At 45.8% G+C, this 23,299-nt stretch overlaps 1 protein-coding gene across 1 annotated transcript in view; it reads left to right on the top strand.

Annotated features, from left to right (window-relative positions):
* The window catches only part of FAM222B (family with sequence similarity 222 member B), a 39,660-nt gene that overhangs the window by 602 nt on the left and 15,759 nt on the right, over positions 1 to 23,299 (top strand). The window lies entirely within an intron of this gene.

Here is a 23,299-nt window from a genome sequence, read left to right as displayed (position 1 = left end):
CCCAGCTTCGCCTGCCTGTAATCCTTGGCGTAAGAGATGGTCTTCCTAGGTCTGAGTCTTTTGTTTTCAGATCCTTGCAGCTGAGGACTCAGAGGTTCCCCTAAAAAAGCTGGAGGCTGCTGACATTTCCCCCTGTGCTGTGCTTTCTCAGCCCCCCACCCCACCCCCAGCTGTGCCTTCAGGCAGGAATTCAGACGCACTGAGGTAGCCCCCCCCCCACCTCTGTCAGCCTGGCAGTGGCCTGACCTGGCACATGCTCCAGGCTCAGCCCTTTCAGCACAGAGAGGCTTGCCTGGGCTGTGAATTTGGAATGGAGTTGAAAAGAGACCTTTGCTGAGTCTTCTGGGAAGCTGAAGAAGAGGTTTCGTGAGGCTAAAATGGCAGCCTTGTGGCTTCTGAAAGGCTTGCGGACTTATTCCGGCATAAGCTCTTATGGGCCAAAGCCCGCTAGGTCAGATGCATGAAGACCACAGATTCTGAGGCTGCGGTATCTTTCCTGGACTTAAGAGAATAGCCTTGACAGACTCTGCAAAAACACGTTCCCAGGTTGCTTTTCCTAAATCTTGGTGAATGTTCCGTTGACCCTGTTTCTGAGTCTGCCCTGGCTTGATTGCTGTTTTCATGAAACTAATTTAGCTAGCACTGAGATTACATTTAGCCAGGGCAAGATAACGCATTTTCCCTGTTCAAAATATGCATGTATATGTTTAATTAAGGGGGGGGGGAGTCTTTGAGGCTGAAATGTGTGGCATTTCATGGCTGCTTGCCTGAGGGGAACTGAAGGAACTCTAATCAAACTACTGCTTCCATTCTGGACCTTGCTGGCTGGTCTTCTTGCCTTTGGCTTGGAAAACCAGTTCGGATTCTCTTCTTCACCTAGTAATATGTTCTTAGGCTGCGTGTGTACTACCAGGGGTCAGCAGACTTCAGAACTGGGTCCCTTGGGCTCCTGGACTTTGGGTTCTGTTAAGCAGAAAGTGGAATAGTTTCTGAGAACTAGACAGTACCTTGAGGCAGACCAATCAAGATTCTTCTAAGCCAGGTGTGCAACCAGGTGTGGGAGGAGTCCTTCCAAGGGCAGCCCTTGTCCCTGCCTGTGTGGTGTTATGATGACTTTCCTGTCCTTTCCAGGTTTATTGTTGGACAGTGCTAGAGGACATGGTGTACAGTGCTAGAGGGCATGCTCCATTGACTGTCGCTGGGAAGATTTGGGATGTCACAGGAAGTCACCTTTCTTGATGCTGAGGGGTTGAGTCCTTGTAAATCGGCATTTAACATGAGTAGTAAGAATCAAGAGCTGCCATTAGTAACTTAATATAGTGTAGTGGTCTTTACTAATGAATTCTGAAGTGTGTCCTGCTTAGATAAGGCCATCATAAAGTCTTTCTGTCATACCCCAGAGTTTGCAGCTGCTTGCATGATAATTTCCAGACTGCAAGCTGGCAAGCAATCATGTGCTTGCCATGTCCGGCATTATCGCGCCTATGGCTAGTTTTTAGACACCTTAATAGATTTTTTAGGCTTATCTGTGCCCAGAGATGTCCACACATTTGGGTATCTATGACATATTTTGCAATTCTGAATGTTTTCCCCTGCCCTGGTCATGTCACTGTAATTCTTTCAGGATTTCTTTTGCTCACATTTGCAGGAAATATGCATTGGTAGGACCTGATCTTCCTAAGGAAGTGCATGTAGCTACAGTGTCTTTGTGAATATTGGCGAGTGCTTTGGATACTGCTTGGCATCTGCCCATTGGCCAGAGTTGGGAAAAAAAAATATTTTTGGATACCAGTGTCAGAGTTTTAGAGGCTCTGGGTAATAATGATTCTTTTCTGGCCTTTGCCTGAAGTATAATTTTCAGAAAGTTATGGTTCTCTCTTGATTTGTGATGGCTGCCTGGCTTTCAGGAGATGCAGCTGTGTGCAACAGCATGTTTTAGACCAGCAGTGGGTTGTGATTTCTTTGGTAGAGCCCCATGGTATCTTGTGGGAAATTTGGTGTAGTGGTTAAGTGCGCAGTTTGGTGTAGTGGTTAAGTGTGCGGACTCTAATCTGGGAGAACCGGGTTTGATTCCCCACTCCTCCACTTGCACCTGGCTGGATGACCTTGGGCAAGCCATAGTTCTGGCACAGCTGTTCTTGAAAAAGAGCCGTTTCTGTCAGAGCTCTTTCAGCCCCACCTACTTCACAGGGTGTCTGTTGTGGGGAGGGGAAAGGGAAAGGAGTTTGTCAGCCGCTCTGAGACACCTTTGGGTAGTGAAGGGTGGGGTATAAACCCAATCTCTTCTTCCTCTTCAACTTTGTATGGTTTGCTAAGGACTTTAGGCCCTTTTTAAAATTTGGCCTATTGGGTATCTAAACTGGGCATGTCTGTCAGCCAGTTTCAACTCCCCCTTGCCTAGCATGTCGTAGGCGAGCATGGGATCTCAGTGGGGGTCAGCCCAGAGCACTGCTTCTAGGTTTTCAATTTGTAATGCAAACACTGCTTGGCTTCATTTCCCTTTGGCTGAGCTCCTTCTCCTGTGACCAAAGGTCTATGGAGTAAGGACGTCAGTTGAGGCTTTTAGGCTGAGATAGGCAAATAATAAATATCTAATGGTCCTTGGTTTTAGACAAATAATAAATGGTAGAATTGGCTTCAGTAACTATCACAAGGGGGGGGGAATGTAGGATGCAGACTAAATGATCTGGTTGCCTTCCCTCCCCTTGCAAAAACAAGGAATGTGTATTTTTTGTTGGCTTTGGTTTATTTAACAAGCCTGATAAACTAACTTCACTGAGGGTTCAGTTCCCTCCTTTTCCTTGTTATGTTCTGATCCTGTGCACGTTTACACACAGTTTGGTTAAGTGCGCGGACAAGTGCGCAGACTCTAATCTGGGAGAACCGGGTTTGATTCCCCACTCCTCCACTTGCACCTGGCTGGATGACCTTGGGCAAGCCATAATTTTTGTCAGAGCTATTCTTGAAAAAAAAGAGCCGTTCTCAGTCAGAGCTGTTCTTGAAAAAGAGCAGTCTCTGTCAGAGTTCTCTCAGCCCCACCTACCTTACAGGCAATGTTCCCTCTAAGCTGTGGAGTCTTGTGAGCAAAAATTCTACTTTGTGAGCTACTGGCACAAGTTGTGAGCCAGCGATCTGGCTGCTGCATACATTAGTTGGCTCTGGAGCCCTCCTTCCTGAGCTAAGACAAAAACGTGTGAGCTGGAGGCTAAAAAACTGTGAGCTGGCTCACGTTGACTCAGCTTAGAGGGAACACTGCTTACAAGGTGTCTGTTGTGGGGAGGGGAAGGGAAAGGAGTTTGTGAGCCGCTCTGAGACACCTTTGGGTAGTGAAGGGCGGAGTATAAATCCAATCTCTTCTTCTTCTACATAGTATGGAGTGGCGGAGATGGTGTCAGACTAGGATCTCGGTGATCCTGGTTTGAATCCCTCCTCTGCTGCAGAAGATCATTGGGTGACCTGGGGCCAGTCACTCTCTCCCAGCCTGCCCCATCTCACAGGGTTGTTAGGATAAAGTGGGGCAGGGAAGCACAACGTTGTAACCTGCTTTGGGAAGAAAAGCTGGGTATAAATCTCTTAATAAAAACTCAGGAGTAAATTGCACTTTGCGTAGTAGAAGCTTGTTTAATGTACTTGAGTTTAAGATTACAGCCCCTGCATTTTTATTTTTCAAAAGCTGAAATAGTGGTGTAACTGGAGTAAGTCTCCTCTAGGGAATGTCCAGAAAGTATGTCACATTTCTAAAGACTTTTCTTGTCTCTCCCTCCTGCCCCATTTCAGTCCAGCATATCGTCTTACCTTTGTCACAGCTTTTCTATTCTCCACCCTTTGATGCATGATACACTTTTGTGAATGGTCCCAGGGGAAGACACTGAACTCATTTCTCAGTCTGTCACACCAGTTATTGAATCACACTGACTAAGTAACCGTTGGGTAGCAAGCTAAGCAAGTTGGCAACAAGAGAAGAGGAAGAACGTCTCGGTACCAGAATTGTGCTGTTGGGCCTGGGGGGAAATCTCAGGGGTCTGTGAATGTAACTGCATTCCTGACAGCAGCCCCTTTTAGTAAAACTCTAAACATCTCTTTGGTCAGTTTGCTTTCTGGCTTTAACTGCACAATTCATTTAATATTTTGGAATCTTGACGAACCGGTTTGGCTGAAGGACAGTCTAGAAATAATATTTGGTCAGTGCTGTCTGCTAAGCTTTTCTGAAATGTAGAGTTTCCATTCACCTGATAAATACTCTGCATGGCTTTTAAAGTCTGCCTGCTTGTCTGTTAATAAAAGTTGGTCTGTTAACGGCAGTGTGTTGTTTTTTTAGACACCTTGCCTCCAAAGAGCGCTTTCCATTTTGACAGAAGAATTCAGTTTCATATTCCAGGTATCGCACCTGAATTGCCCAAGGCACTCATCCAGCCTAATTGCCCTGTGTGGACTTGAACACACCCCAGCATACTTTTGAAGCTGTGTCCTGGAGGGCAAACTCTGTGTCTTCTAGTGAGGCACACTTGCCTCCCCTCCTTTCATTTTGGATGAGATATTCCGGTTAAGCATTTGGGGAATCCAGAATTCTCTCAAAGGATGGGATGCCGCTGCTTGAAGCTGCTGCCCCACTTGGCATCAATGGGGCATGTTCTGTCTGAAAATGTTTTAAGTATAATCAGTAGAACTGACCAAATGGTGCTTTTGACAAGGAATAAATAGCCTCCCCCCCCCCTCAAAGCTAGTTCAGTTGCATTATCAGTTTATTTTGACTCTGGGAAGGCAAACTGCTAAGCCAGGGGCAGCTTTACTTAAGCACTGTTGTCTTGGATAAAGGAGCTTGTGATCCCTGCCTGGGGCTCCAGCATACAAAAATCTTCCTGTGTTTTTCCCCGCATGTGATTTGCAAAAGTTCAGATGAATGGAGTCTTTGCAGATATTTCCTTTTCTGGCAAGTTATGTGTCTCCCCGAGACAATAGGGTGGGTGTAGCAAATGCCACGGCCCTGCTCTGCTCCCAGGGCACATTTGTTGCGTTGCCTTGGTGTGGGAGATGGGTGCAGATGGGCCCTTCTTTTTCCTCTACTTGGGCCTGGGTGTTCCAGTTCTGAATCTGACGGAGGATCTCTGTTTACCAGGTATTTTTGTTTTGAGGTCGACTGCACTGGTGGCAGCCAGCGACACTGTTGTTCGCTTGACCCTGGCCGTGGGAGCAGGCCGTGAGCTTTCTCTCTGCCTAGCTTATTGCTTATTTTTATTATCATTTATTTTCCATAAAGTATGTGAAAGGGCGAAGGAGGTGTGCTTTTGGTGCATCGCCCCTTGACTTTTAACATAGGTTACTAATTTTATCACAGTGTTCTTTCCGCTTCTGAATGGCCTACGGGCTGTAATGAAGACTGGCTGACCTCTTCAAGTCTTGGTCAGCCACCCTCAGGCCTCCATGAGTTTGTCTACAACTTCAAGTGTGCTTTCAAAACCCATCAGTAATGGAGGTGGAGATTCCAAGGGTGCAGGGCTGCAGTGTCCATTGTTATGTTCTGCAGTGCAAACCCCCCCCCTTTTTTCCCCTAAGGAGCTGAACTGGATATGGGTATAGGAAGGGAGTGGAGATCAGAACTGATTTACTTGAGAGTACTTGCCTGGCTTATTTTTGAGCGATTGAGCGTAGATGGCTCCCTTGCAGGAGCTGGCTGAAAATCAGTAGTCTAGAGGGCCCACTCGTGCTGCCGCAGTGTCGTAGAGTGAGCTCGTCTTGAAAAGGAGAGGGGCGAACAATTCGAAAATATCTGATGAAGCCTTATTGTGTGCAAAGTGCTATTGAGTCACAGCAGATTTACGGCAACTCCACAGGTTTTTCGAGGTAAGAGGCGAACAGAGGTGGCTTGGTCACTGCCTGCCTCTGTGTAGCAACCCTGGACTCCCTTGGTGGTCTCCCATCCAAATACTAACCAGGACCGACCCTGCTCACCTTCTGAGATCTGACGAGATCAGCCTAGCTTGGGCCGTCCAGGTCAGCAGAAGTCTTATTAGCCTGCACTAATTCATACTGGGGGCTGTCTGGCTGGTGCGTCAGAAGTGAGAGCACCGTTTGGCTTGGACAAGAGAGAACTGAGATAAAAAGGCCAAATAGGCCGTGTTGAAGGATAAACATAAACAAGTGGGTTCTGAAGTTGGGAATGCCACATTTCAGTTACGGCTAGGTTGTGTCCTGGCCCCTTATTTAGACTCTGCTGTCCCTACTGCCATAACATCCAGGTTGGGCTACTGTGACAGTATGTATGTGGGGCTCTGACTCTTCCATTGGTTCAAAAGGTGGCAGCGAGACGTCTGCCTGCGGTCAGCCCCTTCACTGAAGACACGGGTTACCTGTTTGCTTCTGTGCCCCATTCGAAGTGCAAGTCATCACCTTTTAAGTCCACCTCTGGGTATACTGCTATGCACCAGGTGTGCTCTTTGGACAGCCCTCTCCTTGGGATGCCTCCTCTCTGGGCTGTCTGTTTGGCCAGTAGGGTCTGCTTTTTCTGTGGCAGGACCTGCCCTTTGGAATGGTTTACGAGAACGCATGCAGAGAACACCCTCACTTCCTGCCTTCCAAAAGGCATGTGAAATAAATGAATTTCGAAGGGCGTTTGGTGGAACGTCTGGCCCTACTTTTTTTTTTCTCGCGGATTGCGTGTTATATTGGGCTTTGTTTGCCACTTGTTGCTTTGTTAGCCATGTTGTGTGTAAAGCCAGGTTATAAATGAACAAGGGAAGGAATAGTTGCTGTCCTGGGCATTGTGCTCTTGAAACGTTGCCTTAACAGTTACAACAAGATAAAGCCATGTGAAGAACTTTGAATGCTTGCAGGCGCTGTACAAATTCTAGTCCTCATTGAGGGAGGAGCCACAGCTCAGTGGGAGGCAGCCACTTTGTGTAAAAGAGGTCAGAGGTTCAATCACCGGCATCTCAGGTGTTGGGAAAGGCCTTTTTCTACTGAGATCCTGGGAAAAAACCTCTGCTGGTCACTATGGATGGGAGGCAGCCGCTTTGTGTAAAAGAGGTCAGAGGTTCAATCACCGGCATCTCAGGTGTTGGGAAAGGCCTTTTTCTACTGAGATCCTGGGAAAAAACCTCTGCTGGTCACTATGGATGGGAGGCAGCCGCTTTGTGTAAAAGAGGTCAGAGGTTCAATCACCGGCATCTCAGGTGTTGGGAAAGGCCTTTTTCTACTGAGATCCTGGGAAAAAACCTCTGCTGGTCACTATGGATGGGAGGCAGCCGCTTTGTGTAAAAGAGGTCAGAGGTTCAATTACCGGCATCTCAGGTGTTGGGAAAGGCCTTTTTCTACTGAGATCCTGGGAAAAAACCTCTGCTGGTCACTATGGATGGGAGGCAGCCGCTTTGTGTAAAAGAGGTCAGAGGTTCAATCACCGGCATCTCAGGTGTTGGGAAAGGCCTTTTTCTACTGAGATTCTGGGAAAAAACCTCTGCTGGTCACTATGGATGTTACTGAGCTTGACTGGACCAGGGGTCTGCATCTGTATAAGACAGCGTTGTATGTTCATAAGGTGTTTCGAAAAGAGAGTAAAGGAGTATGCAGGCAGGTTGGGAGACCCTTTTGTGAATTGTTTGAATCTTTTGGTCAAAAGTGACTTGGGAGGAGATTGTTTTGAGTGGGAAATGGTCAGGGGGGAGGACCTGCTCTGCTGTGCCAGTTGCTATGGTCTCAGAGTAAAAAAAACACAGAGCGGTGGAATGAATAACTCTTGAATGGATCATTTTGGTTCAGAGTGCTAGAAGTCCATGTTCAATTTACACAGAGCAGCTCTGCAGACTGTAAAATGGCAGTAGCAGCCTCTCCGTATGTAGGTGGAATGCAATAAGGGGAGGTGAAGGCCCGGGCATGAAAGTACGTAATTTTAGTATTTGCTTATGTCTTACTATTTTCTCACATTCTTTAAAGCTGCATTTATCTCAGTAGCTCGTCACTGATTATTCTTTGCCACACCTGCTCTGCTGCTTCTGCTGAGACGGTCTCTGTGTCGGCTTTGTCAAAGTGGGACGGTGCTTTGCTGCAGATGTGGGAGTCCTGCGTCGTGGAACTCTTGGCACATAGAAGCTAGAGTGTGGCCAGGTGCATACTCTTTTTTTGTAGCTTGTAACACAGAGTGGTTTTACAGAGGCAGAAACCTCTGCTCTGTTACCATGGAGTTCTCACTTGACCTGGCTGCCGTGCAAGCCGACCTCAGCAAAAGTGATCTGTCGGCAGCAAGAGCCAATCTCCTAATTGCGCAGCCCACAAAGTAGCCTGGCCTGGAAACTTTCATAAGTCTTCTCATGTGGCCTATTGCTGTTCAAGAGCCTTCCTATGTGGCCTGGCTGCTTGCCTTATCTGTTTTTTTGTTTGTTTTTTTTAAAAAAGAGGAAGAGTAGGTTTGCAGCCATATCTGTTTTTTTAAAGAAGAAGAGTAGGTTTTTGTACCCTGCTGTTCTCTACCCTTAAGTGTCTCAAAGCAGCTTACAATGGTCTTTCCCTTTCCCCACAACAGGCACCTTGTGAGGTTGGTGGGGCGAGAGTTCTGAGAAAAGGATGAGGAGGAGTGTGTGTGGAATCAAAACTGGCTCTCTAAGTTAAAGTCCTCCGCTCCTAACCACTACATCATGCTGGCTTTATTCCACCTTTCTCCCACTCATCTTCAGTAGACCCTGGCCCCCATGGCTTTTCAGCTTTATAGTCAACACTAGCCGTACTCCGTACCGGTTCTATGAAGACCTACAACATTTCCTAGAACTATCACCAAAAAAAGATGTCATTGTCATAGGGGACTGGGATGCTAAAGTAGGAAGTCAGAATGTAACCGGAATAACATACAAGTTTGGCCTTGGAAAACAAAATTAAGTCAGGCAAAGGCTAACAGAGTTTTGTCAAGAAAACGTGCTGGTCATAGCATACACCCTCTTCCAACAGCCTAAGAGGTTACTCTACACATGAACATCACCAGATGGGCAACATCGAAATCAGATTGATTATATAATTTGCAGTCAAAGATGGAGACACTCCATACAGTCAGTAAAAACAAGATCTGGAGCTGACTGTGGCTCAGGTCATGAGCTACTCATTGCAAAATTCAGGCTTAAACTGAAGAAAATTGGGAAAACCACTAGGCCATTCAGGTTTGACTTAGATCACATCTCTTATGAATATACAGTGGAGGTGAAGAATAGGTTTACGGGACTAGATTTGATAGAGTGCCTGAAGAACTATGGACGGAGGTTTGTGACATTGTACGGGAAGCAGCAGACAGCACCACCCCAAAGAAAAAGACATGCAAGAAAGTGAAGTGGCTGTCTGATGAGGCTTTACAGATAGCTGAGGAAAGAAGGAAAGCAAAAGGCAAAAGTGAAAAGGAAAGATTTACCCAACTGAATACAGATTTCCAGAAAACAGCAAGGAGAGATAAGGAAGCCATCCTGAATGAACAATGCAAAGTAATAGAAGGAAACAATAGAATGGGAAGGACTAGAGATCTCTTCAAGAAAATTGGAGAAATTAAGGGACCCTTTTGTGCAAAGCTGGCCATGATAAAGGACAAAAATGGTAGGGACCTAACAGAAGCAGAAGAGATTAGGAAGAGGTGGCAAGAATACACAGAAGGACTATACAAGAAGTATCTCAGTTTCCTTGACAACCACGACAGTGTGATCGCTGGGAAACACAACAGTTGTCACAGGATTGGAAAAGGTCAATTTACATTCCAATCCCAAAGAAGGGCAATGCCAAGGAATGTTCAAGCTATTTCACAATTGCACTCATTTCACACGCTAGCAAGGTCATGCTCAAGATCCTACAAGCTAGACTTCAGCAGTACATGGACAGAGAACTGCCGGAAATACAAGCTGGGTTTTGAAGAGGTAGAGGAACTAGAGATCAAATTGCCAACATTCGCTGGATTATGAAGAAAGCAAGGGAGTACCAGAAAAACATCTACTTCTGCTTCATTGACTATGCTAAAGCCTTTGCTTGTGTGGACCACAAGCAAACTGTGGCAAGTCCTTAAAGAGATGGGAGTACCAGACCCCACCTCACATGTCTCCTGAGAAACCTGTATAAGGGTCAAGAAGCGACAGTTAGAACCGGATATGGAACAACTGATTGGAGGGCCTGGCGTGATGTGGTCCATGGGGTCGTGAAGTGTCGGACTCGACTGTGTAACTGAACAACAACAAAAGCAGTGACCTCCACTCAAAAAGAAATTGAATGCCCCTGGGAAGATCTTTGACCCACCAGAGAAACGTGTTTGTTCACTGTAGCAAACCTGTCTTAACAAGCTGTTTGCCAGGTTTTGACCCATTTGCAGTTTCAAAGAAAAGATTTCTCAAATAATGTATTCGTCATTTACCCTGGATATTACTAAAGCATGAATGATTGTAGCAAAATCATCCTTTCTCAGGAGGGCTGTAGCTAGCATACCGTTCGATCACTGTGCCATGGCCTTTCCTGGTGACATTTGTGGAAGGTGCTTCATGCTTTGGGCCACATGTGGGATTCAACAACACCTGCAGACAGGGAGCTTATGGGGGGGGTGCAACACCATCAGTTTAATGTAACCCCCACAATCAGGTAAACTACCTATTGACAGCATCTCTATCTTCGGCTTCAGTTTATTAAACCTTATCCGTCCCATTGGTGATTCCAGCCACTTATTCGCCACTCCTCCTGCCACAGTTGGCTTAGATGGAGAGGGGAAATAGAGTTGAGTGTCATCTGGATACGGCTCTCGCCTCTCCCTAAACCTCTGAACAATGTCTCCCAGCAGTTTCTTGTAGGATATGGAACAAATAAAATTACATATAATAAAAATTGTGCAATGCACTATGCAAAGCGGTATTCCCTTCCGGAACTGAACTGCCCTGTCAAGTTGGGAGTGGGACCACAGTGCCTCCACAGCCAGGTGTTGAAGAATACTGGGGTGGCCGCTTACCTGAGAGGCTCAGAAACAGCATATGGCACCTGAGAGCCACAGACAGATCAACAGGGCCACATTCTCCCATCTCTCTGTTGGCACTGGTTAGCCAAAGACAGCTTAAGTCATTTAAATAGGTTGGGAGCCAGATTTGCAGAATATTCTATAGTCCCCCCACCTTTTTTTGGCACCAGCCTCCGATTCAAGATTTATTTGATTCCTTCCTTGCCTCCTGATATAGAAGTATCTCCTAACAGGGAGCGGTGGCGCAGGCAGTTAATGCCTGCTAGTAACATCTATGAACAGCTGTTACAGCTGTTCGAATCCCACCACGGCCAGAGTGAGCTCCTGGCCTTGGTCCCAGCTCCCGCTAACCCAGCGGTTCGAAAGCATGACTTAACATCTAATATGCGAGTAGATAAACTGGGTACCTACCTTAGAGGGTAGGGGGCACCCTCCCCCATCGAGGGGGTCGTGGAGTGGCGTTGGCGCTGACGAGCGGTAAAGCGGCGGGACAGCGTTCGGCAAGATGGCGACCAAGTCCAACATCTTCGGCAGTCCAGGCACAGCGGAAAGGCGGAGCCAGGAAGACGTGATGGCCGTGGAGAGCGCAGGCGCGGCGAAGCTGAGAAGGACAGAGCCGGAGCTGCGCCGAAGCGTGCTGTGCGTCAGAGGGGCCTACTGACCCACTACTGGGGACCGCGACGAGAACCGGAAGCCAGAAAAAGCCAAAGCCGACAAGCCGACACGGAGGAAGAAGACCTGCAGGAAAAAAGTCCTCCACAGGGTGCTGGTAGGGAGTCCCCACCCCTAGTACATGTGGCAATAGGTTAGGGATAAGTGAGTAACTGTAGCCGCTCAGAGACCCCCCAGGGGGTTCGAGCGGGGTAGCAAGTCGAAGGATAAATAAAATAAATAAATAAATCTCCAGAAAGACTGATGAAATTGCAGAAAAGTAGACACGATGTCATCCCTTCTGACATAGGGATGCCTCAGCCTCCTCTGCCCTCGTGGCTGAGAGAGACAGTGCATGAGGATCAGGGGAGGGCAAAAAGGGTAAGTCGTTCTCAAGTCTTCCTGAGCAAATATCAGGTGGAGTGCCCTCCCTTTGTTAACGTAAGACCCTATGGGACAGCAACTGCTTTACTGCACTCCCAAGCCTAAGATGACAGGGAAGATGAAATGGCCATCGAGGGAAAGGCAAAGTACTTTATTCCCCAATTAACCACTCCGTTGTTGTTCCTCGAGACGATGATTGCTGTGCCACTGTGCATCCTTCCCGAGGAGAAAGAGGTCATTTAGTTCTGTTCCAGAAGGGCAGCTTAGTAACTCCTGCTGCAGTCAAAAGACCCAATTTATCTATAACATTTATTAGCTTCCTTTCTACCTTGAGGAACTCAAGGCATCTTACCATGTACATAAAGCAACAATTATTTTTTTAAAAAATACACAGAAGACCACAATTTAAAACCAGATATTAGGACTGCCAATAAATGGAGAACTAAATTAGTCAAATGCAGTCCTAAATAAAATCAGGTGTTAAAGGCTCACATAATTCTTGCAGCACCTGCCTCTCTGAGCCAGAGTGCCCCCCCCCCATGGGATTCTCTTAGGATATGGGACAGTAGGGCAGGTTCCCTCTCTCTTGGCCTAACCCATTTAATCAAAGGGGCTGTGAAACAAGAATAGAATACCTAGACCGCTTTGAGCTCTTTCAAGGAAGTGTGGAAGAGAAAAGGGCATTGAGTTCCAGTTTGCTGGCTAAGCAAGAAAGGTCACAATTTTCTTCCAATTTTAATTTTTACCCAGTGAAGCTTAGAAAACTGTAAAAGGTCCAACGCTGACCTGTCAAAGGGAAGAGCCCTCTAACGTGTTTGGAGCAGGCAGGCGTTTGCAGGCGAGCTCTGACATTCGGAGCCCTGTGCATGAAGGTGGGAGCCAGTGAGCAGATGCTTTTGGGCCGCTGCACACAGCTCTTTGTGATACAGTCATAGAGTTGGAAGGACCTCCATCTTCCTGCTTGCTTGTTGCGAGTCAGTCTCCTCTAAGCAACTGGACAAGGAAGACTTTTTGCAGGCCAGGAGGAAGCTGATGCTGCTTTCTCTTCTGGCTCCTTGGTGCATCCCAGATGCTTCAGAAAGGATTTTGAGAGTGTCACGCAGCCTGCTAAAGAAGCCCACACGTTTTTCCTGCTTATAGAGACCAGTTTGGTGTAGTGGTTAAGTGCGCGGACTCTAATCTGGGAGAACCGGGTTTGATTCCCCACTCCTCCACTTGCACCTGCTGATGTGATCTTGGGTCAGTCACAAGCTCTGGCACAGCTGTCCTTGAAAAAGAGCAGTTTGTGTCAGAGTTCTCTCAGCCCCACCCACCTCACAGGGTGTCTGTTGTGGGGAGGGGAAGGGAAAGGAGTTTGTAAGCCGCTCTGAGACTCCCAAGTGAAGGGCGGGGTATAAATCCAATCTCTCCTCCTCTTCTAAAAAGAGAGTTAAGAACTGCTAATTTTTATGAAGTTTGCTTGCCTGGTCACTTTGTTGTTATCCCGACTCACCACAGACGACCAGGCTCTTGTCACTTTGAGCTGTGCAGGTTAGCGGTGGCCAGTCAATAGAGAGGGTGGGGCTTGATAATTTTTTTGGTGCATATTTGTGTGTGTGCATGCTTGCACGCCTGGAAATCATGGTGACTTCTGGTGACCCCTAGTGGGGGTCGAATGTTTCAGAGAGGTGGCTTGATAGCCTGCCCCGCCTCCCGTCTGCTGGTATTCCTCAGAGGCCTCCCTTCCAATTATTCGCCTGCTTAACCCCCAAGATCTGACGAGATCGGGCTTGCCCGGGATATCCAGATCAGGGCGGGGGCTCGATTATTGATGTTGCCACTTAGTGTCAGAGAGAAATGGTGCCTCATTCGTTCCACCCATCTCACGAGTTCTGCAGGATTGGTGGACCACAAGTCTCTCCCTCCCCCCTTGTTATAAATCCTTTGATATTCAGAAAGCCAAGAAAAACCCTCCTCATGAAGCTTCTCCAGAGATGTAAAAGTTCCAGAAATTTTGAAGCTGGGGGTGGTGGTGGTGGGTTTTTGGTTTTTTTTAATGCAGTACTGTTCCAGACTGAACTTTTGTTGCATTGGCAATATAAAATGCACTGTTTCAAAATAACATTTGGCAGAGTCATTAGATTTAAATATTTAAATGCCTTAGTTTTCTGTAAGTAAAATTGTGAATATATCCAGTACAAGAGAGAGAGAGTGCTGAAAACTATGCTTTGTTACCTTAGCACAGGGGGTCCCTAACGTTTTTGAACCTTGGGTACCTTTGGGGTAGTGTAGTGGTTAAGTGTGCAAACTCTAACCTGGGAGAACCAGGCTTGATTCCCCACTCCTCCACTTGCACCTGGCTGGGTGACCTTGGGCAAGCCATAGTTCTGATAAGAGCTGTTCTTGAAAAAGAGCAGTTTCTGTCAGAGCTCTCTCAGCCCCTCCTCCCTCACAGGGTGTCTGTTGTGGGGAGGGGAAGGGAAAGGAGTTTGTAAGCCACTCTGAGACTCCCTTGGGTAGTGAAGGGCGGAGTAGAAATCCAATCTCTTCTCTTCGGAATTTTGACACAGCATGGTGGGCAGGGCACAGCCACAAAACGTCTGCTACCGGAGGTGAAGTCAGCCACAGAACTATCCGCCACAGCTTACCTTCAGCCGTACACTAAAGAGCCTTGTGCTGTGGTGGCGGCTGCTGTCAAGGCAGCATTTTTGAAAGTCTGCACAGCCAGTCGGATCTCCAGTGGCTAACCAAGAGCCTTGCTGCACAGAACTCAGCTGGCACTGCCCACTTTGTAAAAAAAAAAAATTAGTGGGCACCATGGTGCCGATTGGCACCACATTGGGGAACCCTCCTGCCTTAGCCCATGTATCTTTGTTTTGGCTATCGGAGAGGTAGGAAAGATAAAAGTTGAAAACGGGCACCACAGGTTTTGTAGTAAGCAAAAGAGAGTGTATTACAACAGGAATTTCTCCCTTTCTCACAATAGAAGAACTCGTGGGCACTCCATGAAATTGCTGAGCAGTTGGGTTAGAACAGATAAAAGGAAGTCCTTCTTCACCCATAGAGTGATTAACACATGGAATTAACTGCCACAGGAGGTGGTGGTGTGGTGGCGGCTGCAAGCATGGGTGGCTTCAAGAGGGAATTGGATAAACATATGGAGCAGAGGTCCATCAGTGGCTATTAGCCACAAGTATAGGCTGTGGTGGCTCAAGTGGTTAAGACGCTGAACTGCAGACCTGAAGTTCGGCAGTTCAAGACACGAGTGCTGCATGATGGAGTGAGCTCCTGTCTCTGGTCCCAGCTCCTGACAACCTAGCAGTTTGAAAGCAATAAATTGCAAGTAGATAAATAGGTACCCCTTCGGTGGGAAGGTAACAGTGTTCCATGCGCCGCGGCATTTAGTCATGCCGGCCACATGACCACGGAAATGTCTTTGGACAGCGCTGGCTCTTCGGCTTGGAAACGGAGATGAGCACTACATCCCTAGAGTCAGATTCGACTGGCTTTCAAGCAAGGGAAACCTTTACCTTTACTATAGATAGGAACTCTCAGTCTGGGGTAAGTGATGCACTATATTCTTGGTGCTTTGGGGGGGCAACAGTGGGAGGGCTTCTAATGTCCTGGCCCCACTGCTGGACCTCCTGATAGCACCTGATATTTTTGGCCACTGTGTGACACAGAGTGTTGGACTGGATGGGCCATTGGCCTGATCCAGCATTGGCTTTTCTTATGTTCATATGTAGGACAGAATAGTCTCATACAGGAACAATGGGACTAGCAGTGTATTTTGGTATAGAATGAAGCTTTATTTATTTTAATTAATTTTATTTATATCCCACCCTCCCCTGTAAGCGGGCTCAGGGCAGGTCACGACATAAATATAACAATAAAACAACGTTCTAAAACCATAGCTGTAAGAGTCCGGATCAAAAAAACGATGGCGAGCCAATACTAATCCATTGTGCCACTTGTATTGAAGACCAGGCGAGCAGAGATATAGTAGCAGTCCAGTGACAGTTGATGGTGATGACTGCCATCTGTACCATGTAAGGTGATTTAAGGGCATTTTGGGGCTTATAACCAAAGGCTTTGATGGTGTTTGAAATTAAACATTTCACTCATGGATCTATCCTTGAGAATACTATGTATGTCTACAGTATACATGGCAACCTGCTTTCTCTAACCTTGTAGATTCTTATATAAAATTTTCTCACTTCGTATTTGGTGCAAGTAAAGCTTTGTATTTATTTAAGATGCAATCAATATACGACTCTATCCCATTTCCAGGAAGAGAAAACAGAGCTTGCAGTTCTTTGTGAAGTAGAACCTTGAAAGATCTCTTTAATCCTTCCTTTATTTCTCTCTTCCCGCTGGGGCTGCTTTGCTCTGCATTATTGGGCCTGTGAGGAATTTTGCAGGCGAAACTCTTTACACAGTGGATTAGACTAGAGGAAGTTGGCACTGTACTTAAAAGGCAGACTTTGTTAAAAGCATCGTGCGTTGCTTACAGGAGCAGTCTTGAATGAGTTCTAGTGCTAAAGGTTGGTAAAATATAATCTCATTGTCTACCAGATAAGTGTGACACCAAGTCATGAGTGAGGCTGCAAGGGCAGCCCAGGTTTGTGGAGGCTCAGAAAAGCAAAATGCCGGACTGGGTGCAGCTTCCCAGAATCTCACCAGCACCAGAATCCCCTCCAGCACCACTCTTCAAGGCATTCGAAAGAACTCAGAATGCTGTACGAGGTTCCCCCTTTCCTGTTTCATCCTCCTAACGATCTGTGTGGTGGGTTAGGCCGAGTGTGTGTAACTGGCCCAGGGTCACCCCGTGACCTTCTCAGCAGTGTAAGGATTTGAACCTGGGTCACATTATGAGAACAAGACAAATGTGGACAAACACGACTTAATCAGAGAAGAAGTATAAAGAAAACAGTCGTGAGAGCCTGACCCACAAATCAAGCACTCAACAAGACTTGCAAAAAATGCTTCCTGTGTATTACAATCTAAATGCCTACAAATCATAAGAAAATCCTAGAACAAACTTACATAATCAAAGATACATCATCAACGTCGTCTCCGGATTATATAACGTTTCAAAATTGGATCTTCCTCAGGCATATTAGAGTGGTACAAAAGCTCTCTTGCTCTTAAAGTGCTTTACAACAAAGATAGTACAATTAATTCAAATAGGATGCTGATCTCAATATGTTCAGGCTCAGACGCCTGGGATCCATTAGAAGCTTAGCAGCATATCTGAGCCTGAACATATTGAGATCAGCGTCCTATTTGAATTAACTGTATTATCTTTTATGACTTGTTGTAAAGCACTTTAAGAGCAAGAGAGCTTTTGTACCACTCTAATATGCCTGAGGAAGATCCAATTTTGAAACATTATATAATCTGGAGACGACGTTGATTATGTATCTTTGACTATGTATGTATGTTCTAGGATTTTCTTATGCCTTGTAGGAATTTAGACTGTAATACACAGGAAGCATTTTTTGCAAGTCTTGTTGACTGCTTGATTTGTGGGTCAGACGCTCACGACTGTTTTCTTTATACTTGTTCTCACATTATGAGAAGACCAGACTCACTGGAAAAGACAATAATGCTAGGAAACCTTGAAGGCAACAGGGATAGAGGAAGGCCCAACATGAGGTAGATGGACTCCATCAAGGAAGCCTGGGGGCAGGATGCCAAGTCTAGCCCATTTCTGAAGGTCCTGTCTACACCCTTCTCTGCTCTCTCAACTTCTCTAGGTCAGCTACCTTAACTTCCAGGGAATGAATGTTCTTTCAAAGCCAGCCGCTTGCTGTGCATTATTGGGCCTGTGAGGAATTTTGCAGGTGAAACTTCTGTGCAATACACCGGCTGGCCCTCGCACCTCAGCTGGCATTCTGCCTTCATAACTGGGTTTCTCTTTACCTCTTTTAGGAAGCCAAGTTGTATTAAAAATTGTGAAGGAGGTCTTTAAGCTGCTTGTGACTGTGAAACACCTTGCTGTTGAACTTGCCTGACTCCCTTAATGCTTCCTCACCTGTGTTTGCAGAAGTGGGTATATCCCTAAATCTGTGTTTGTTGTTTTTTGCTGTCAAGTCACAGCCTATTTACGGCAACCCCATAGGGTTTTCAAGGCAAGAGACATTCAGAAGTGGTTTGCCATTGCCTGCCTCTGCATAGAAACCCCAGTATTCCTCAGTGGTCTCCCATCCCAATCCTAACCAGGGCCAACCCTGCTTACCTTCCAGGATCTGATGGGAGCAGGCTAGCCTGGGCTATCCAGGCCAGAGCACCCCTAAATCTATGCCTGAGACCTCCCCCCCCCCCCAGCTTCCTGCTCTAACCTAGTAAGAGGACCCTGAGCTATGCAAAAATAAAGTGTGTCTTGGCTGCTTTGACATGCACTATACAGCAACAAAGGGAAATGAAAGCAAGGAATGGGGTGGTGGGTGGGTGGGTGTTCAAAGATCAGTTGGAGCTTCTTGGGAAGGGGGGCCGAGAAACCTGGCCTCCTTTTGAGCCCGACTAAACGTACGCAGGGCTAAAAATTGCAGTGTAGCCCTACCCACTTTAAAGCCACCTTCTCCCTTTCAAGCCTATCCTGGGTCTGTCATTGACCAGGGTTAGGGTGCTTCCTCAGTGGGATTCCCTCATGTTCGTAGAGTAGCGCGCAGTATGGTCCTAGCCCCCACCGTCTGATTCTCAGATCCATTTTTTGAAGTGGTACCCGATGGCCCAGTTGAGTGAGTGCTTTCCAGTCTTGCACGCTGGATCGGCATTGGAGGCACGGGTGGGTTGCACCTGGAATGGTTTTCTTTTAGACTTTGCCAGAATAAGGACTTCCCTTCAGAGGAGCTCACCCCTCGGTATTTCTGTTTCAGTTCAGTGTTCTGCCCTGCCTCTTGGGCAGGGGGCGGCATGGCCAGAACAGTGACTCATGGGAACATAACAGTGGGCAGGGTTCTCTCTTTGCCACTTCAGAACCGGTGGGGGCTGATCGAAGAGATGTGAGGCAGAGGCAGATCCCATCCAGCAGGTAAGTTCCTCTGGATGGGTGCTGCCTGTCACCTCCCAAGGGCCTTTTATTTAATGTGCTGCTTATCACGCACAGTTTGGGCTCTGTTGCCGCAGGGAGATTAGATAACGGTTTCTTTCAAATAAACAAGGTCAGAGGAAACACAGAATTCTAGGAAGGGAATTAGATTGCCGGCCATCTTTCTGTCTCTTGTCACCAGAGGGCAAGCAGAACCCTTGAAAGTTAGGAAAGCAGATGACGGTAAATGGATTTTCCTTTCTTAGCAGAGCCGAGACAGCCTGTGCTGAATGTTCACAACTACCTACATATACTGAAGGAAGCGAATGGAAATCATTTAGGGAATTGCCTTCCCTAAGCTTTCTAGGCAAGCCACGGTCCTCATCCGCTTGGAGGTGCATTCTGTCCTCAGGAGTCTGGCGTCATGATCAGTGGCGGCTCATGCCCAGTGGGGCTTGGAGGGCACCAGACAGCAAATGGCGGGCGGATAGAGAACAAATTAACTCTAGTTTTGTCCCCCATCCTTGTCCCTTGCGACACTCAGAACACTCAAGCACAGTAATCAGATTCTTAACCAATAACTTGTCTTACCTTGGTTCAGGGAACTTGAGTGCTGCCGTCCTTGGTTCTTTTAAGGGGAGAAGGGCGTGGCCTACACCGCCCCTTTCAACCGCTTTATCCTCAATCAAGGACTAGCACAGTGTGGACCAGTATTCCCTCTAAGCTGAATTAGTGTGAGCTAGCTCACAGTTTTTTAGCCTCCGGCTCACACATTTTTGTCCTCGCTCAGGAAGGGGGGCTCCAGAGCAAACTAATTTATGCAGCAGCCAAATCGCTTGCTCACAACTTTAATGCCAGTAGCTCACAAAGTAGAATTTTTGCTCACAAGACTCCACAGCTTAGAGGGAGCATTGGTGTGGACATGTTGCACGAATACATGAAGCTGCCGTATACTGAATTGGACCACTGGTCCATCACAAGTCAGTATTTACTCAGACCGGCAGCTGTTCTCCAGGGTCTCGGGCTGAGATGCTTTTCATTACCTACCGCCAGATCCTTTTCAACTGGAGATGCTGGGGAGTGAATCTGGGACCTTCTGCGTGCCAAGCAGATGCTCCACCTTGTCCCATGTATGAACTCAGAAAGGTAGATGCTGCCAAATAGTCTTCTAAAGCTGGACGTATTTTTAATTTCTTTTAATTTATTAAAATACTTTACATTAAAATCATGCGATGTAGACTGAGTGCAAAAAGCTACACAAACATTAAGACATCACTATAAGAAACATTACTATCACACAAAAAAGCCGAGTAGGTGAATAATGTTAATGAGCTGCTCTCTGTTCAGTATTTTGGGATGCGGACTGATGGCTTCCATCTTTCTTACCTTCTTCCCTTCTTCCCTGCCTCATGTAGGTGAAGTCGGCACAAAGGCCTTTCCAGTTTGCAAACAGTTCAGTTGTCTTATGATTAGAACTGGAAAATTCTTTAATCCGCCATTCTTCTATGGACAGTGTTGCTAATGCATTGAGCCCGTCTTTGGGCATGGGATGTCTCAGGAAATTTTTTATTCTTTTCAGAGCAGAAAATGCTCTCTCTGCTTCTGTAGTAGGTGTTGGAGTGGTGATGGCGATTCTTCATTTCACTGTTTCTGCACGCGTGTCTCCAGGTTTTTGTCCAGAAGTATGTTCAGTATTGCTGAAGCAAATTTGATTTGGAGGAGCTGTTGCCTCTTGTACAAGATGGAAAACTCAGTCTTAAATTGTCTCTGTAGTATTGGGTAGACCTCTGCTGCTTCCTGCAAGGCTTGTTCTGGGAACTGCAAATTATGTGCCTTTAAACAAGCTATTCTGTAACAAAGTTGCACTTACAAGATGTTTAGTGAATTCAGATTGCTCTCTGGCATGTGAAATTTTGATACCTCAAAGTTCTCCTGCAAAGTAATCTATGGTTTCCGTGCTTTTGTCTTTAGGTAGCTGAGATTGCTCAGGTAGTTCAGAGAACAAGCCTTGAGTAGAATCTCTGACTGCATTGATAACTTCTGACACAGTCAGAGACAGCTGCCTCAATTGCTGCAGAATCAATGGCTCTTCCCGGGAGGTTCACTGTAGAGAATATCCACGTTAGGGATTATTCTGAGGAGCAGGGACAAAAAGTAAAGAAATAACCCTTCTTCCAACAGTCGAATGAATCCCCTGGCCTAACAGACAGCTGTCTGATCAAAATTCCAGGCCGTTATTTTATTAATGCATTGTATGGGTTGACACTGCCGAACATTACCAGCTTTAAACAATTGTCCATGTGACTTACACATTCCTCATTTATTTATTTTTTTGACTTTTCATGAGAAACTTCATGTCACCCACTCCAGTCTTGGTCCATGTCTTCCCAACCCCTAAACGGGGAAAGCAAAACAATATATTTTTTATGTTGGTGAAGGCTTTCACGCCAGAGTTCACTAGTTGCTGTAGATTTTCCGGGTTGTGTGGCCGTGGTCTTGGCATTGTAGAACCTGATGTTTTGCCAGTAACTGTGACTGGCATCCTCAGAGGTATAACACAGAAAGATGGAGTATTCTCTGTGTCATAGTGACAAGAAAATGGTAGGCAGGTAATTTATATCTACTCCAGAAGGTGGGGTAAAGCTAAGTCATTATCTTGTAGGAGTTCCCCAGGCTATGAACATGCTAATGGAGGAGCTTTCCTGAGAGGTTCTTTTGTATATGGATTGTTTCCTGAGGAGGTTTCCTGTTTCCTGAGGAGGTTCTTTTGTATGTGGATTGGCTGTTGAAATATGTTCTATGAAATGTGTTATACCTCTGAGGATGCCAGTCACAGTTACTGGCGAAACATCAGGTTCTACAATGCCAAGACCACAGCCACACAACCCGGAATATCTACAGCAACGAATGTATTTTTTGTCAGGTATTCCCACATAGCCACTTCTCATCATACCAGGCTCTGCAAGTCGTTTCACTCTTGCAGTCTGTTATATGTGTAGATCTGGAAAGCAGGGTGGATTTGATTTAAATAATTTAAATCACAATTTAAATCACTAATCAGTAAGACTCAGTTTAAATCATGGTTTTTTACTTAAAGGCTCATTCTTGTTGTCCTTAATATTTACAACCTAGATGAAGGTTTCATTTTAGTGAAATAACTTTTCAGGTTAGTTTTAGTTATATCAGTTAGTTAGTTTTAGTTATATTTAGTTAGTTAGTTAGTTTTAGTTATATTTAGTTATTTGCCACTTGAAATAGGTAATTATGAAATCATTGCGAGGTGAACTGTCTAGGGTTTAATAGGTTAATAATTCATATTTGGACAACTTTTCTGCTGTACCTTACTGGAAGAAGAAAAATAATCATTAACAATAACCATTTAAATTGTTTTATTTCACTAAAACAATAACATTATACCACATATGTATTCTTGTATTTGTTTAAACATCCATGAGGATACACTCACAAAGATCTGAAGATTTCTGGAGTATTCTGCTAAAAAGTTTCATTTTCATTTGTACTTCTTGCCCTTCTCAGCTTAGGTCTTAACATCTCCTCCTTATCCAGACCTATTCCACCCCAACCATCTTATATTCATTGAACTTCTTGAAATTTAACACTTAAGAGATAAGAGGTTGATTCTTTATGCATAGATTTGCAGAGCACCAATAGGACAGAGGTCCCTTAACTCGGTATGTTTATTTTACAACATTTTTTACTGTGAAGAGGAGGCATGTGATCTCTGCAGACACAAATTCACAGATCTGAGAACTGTAAAACCAAGCATCTGTGATAATATCTTCTAGACAGAAAAACTGCCCTATAACCGTACAGAAACCTCTGGAAGCGCATGACATTCTGAATGGGTTAATGGAATTCATTTACCAAAAAATTTAAACATTGCATGAATATGCAGCCTCATGCTACATAGTTAAAAACGAATCCGTATTTCCTGATGAATAATCTTTGGACTCTTTAGATAGATTTTCCCTCCAAAAGCATTTATTTTAAAAATCTGATTTAATTTTTTTAAAATCCTATATATATATATATTTTTACTTAAAAAAATATAATTGATTTTTATTCACCCTGCTGGAAAGTCAGGCCCAGGTTCTTTAACAAGGTACTTTTCAGCCAAACTCAATCTTGAAAAAGGAGTTCACGGCAAGGCATCTATAGTATTATCGGCTTAAGTAGGGATTCTGATCCACGTCACCAGATGTGAGTGGGTTGCCGTGGCTGATCGGCACAGAATACAAGGGGTGCAATGTTCTGAAATGGATGCCGGGGGGGGGGGGGAG

The sequence above is a fragment of the Gekko japonicus genome, unplaced genomic scaffold (assembly GCF_001447785.1).
Source record: "Gekko japonicus isolate JY-2015 unplaced genomic scaffold, Gekko_japonicus_V1.1 scaffold21, whole genome shotgun sequence".
Taxonomy (NCBI): domain Eukaryota; kingdom Metazoa; phylum Chordata; class Lepidosauria; order Squamata; family Gekkonidae; genus Gekko; species Gekko japonicus.
Note: the sequence above shows the minus strand (reverse complement) of the source record. Positions and strands in the feature narration are given on the sequence as shown.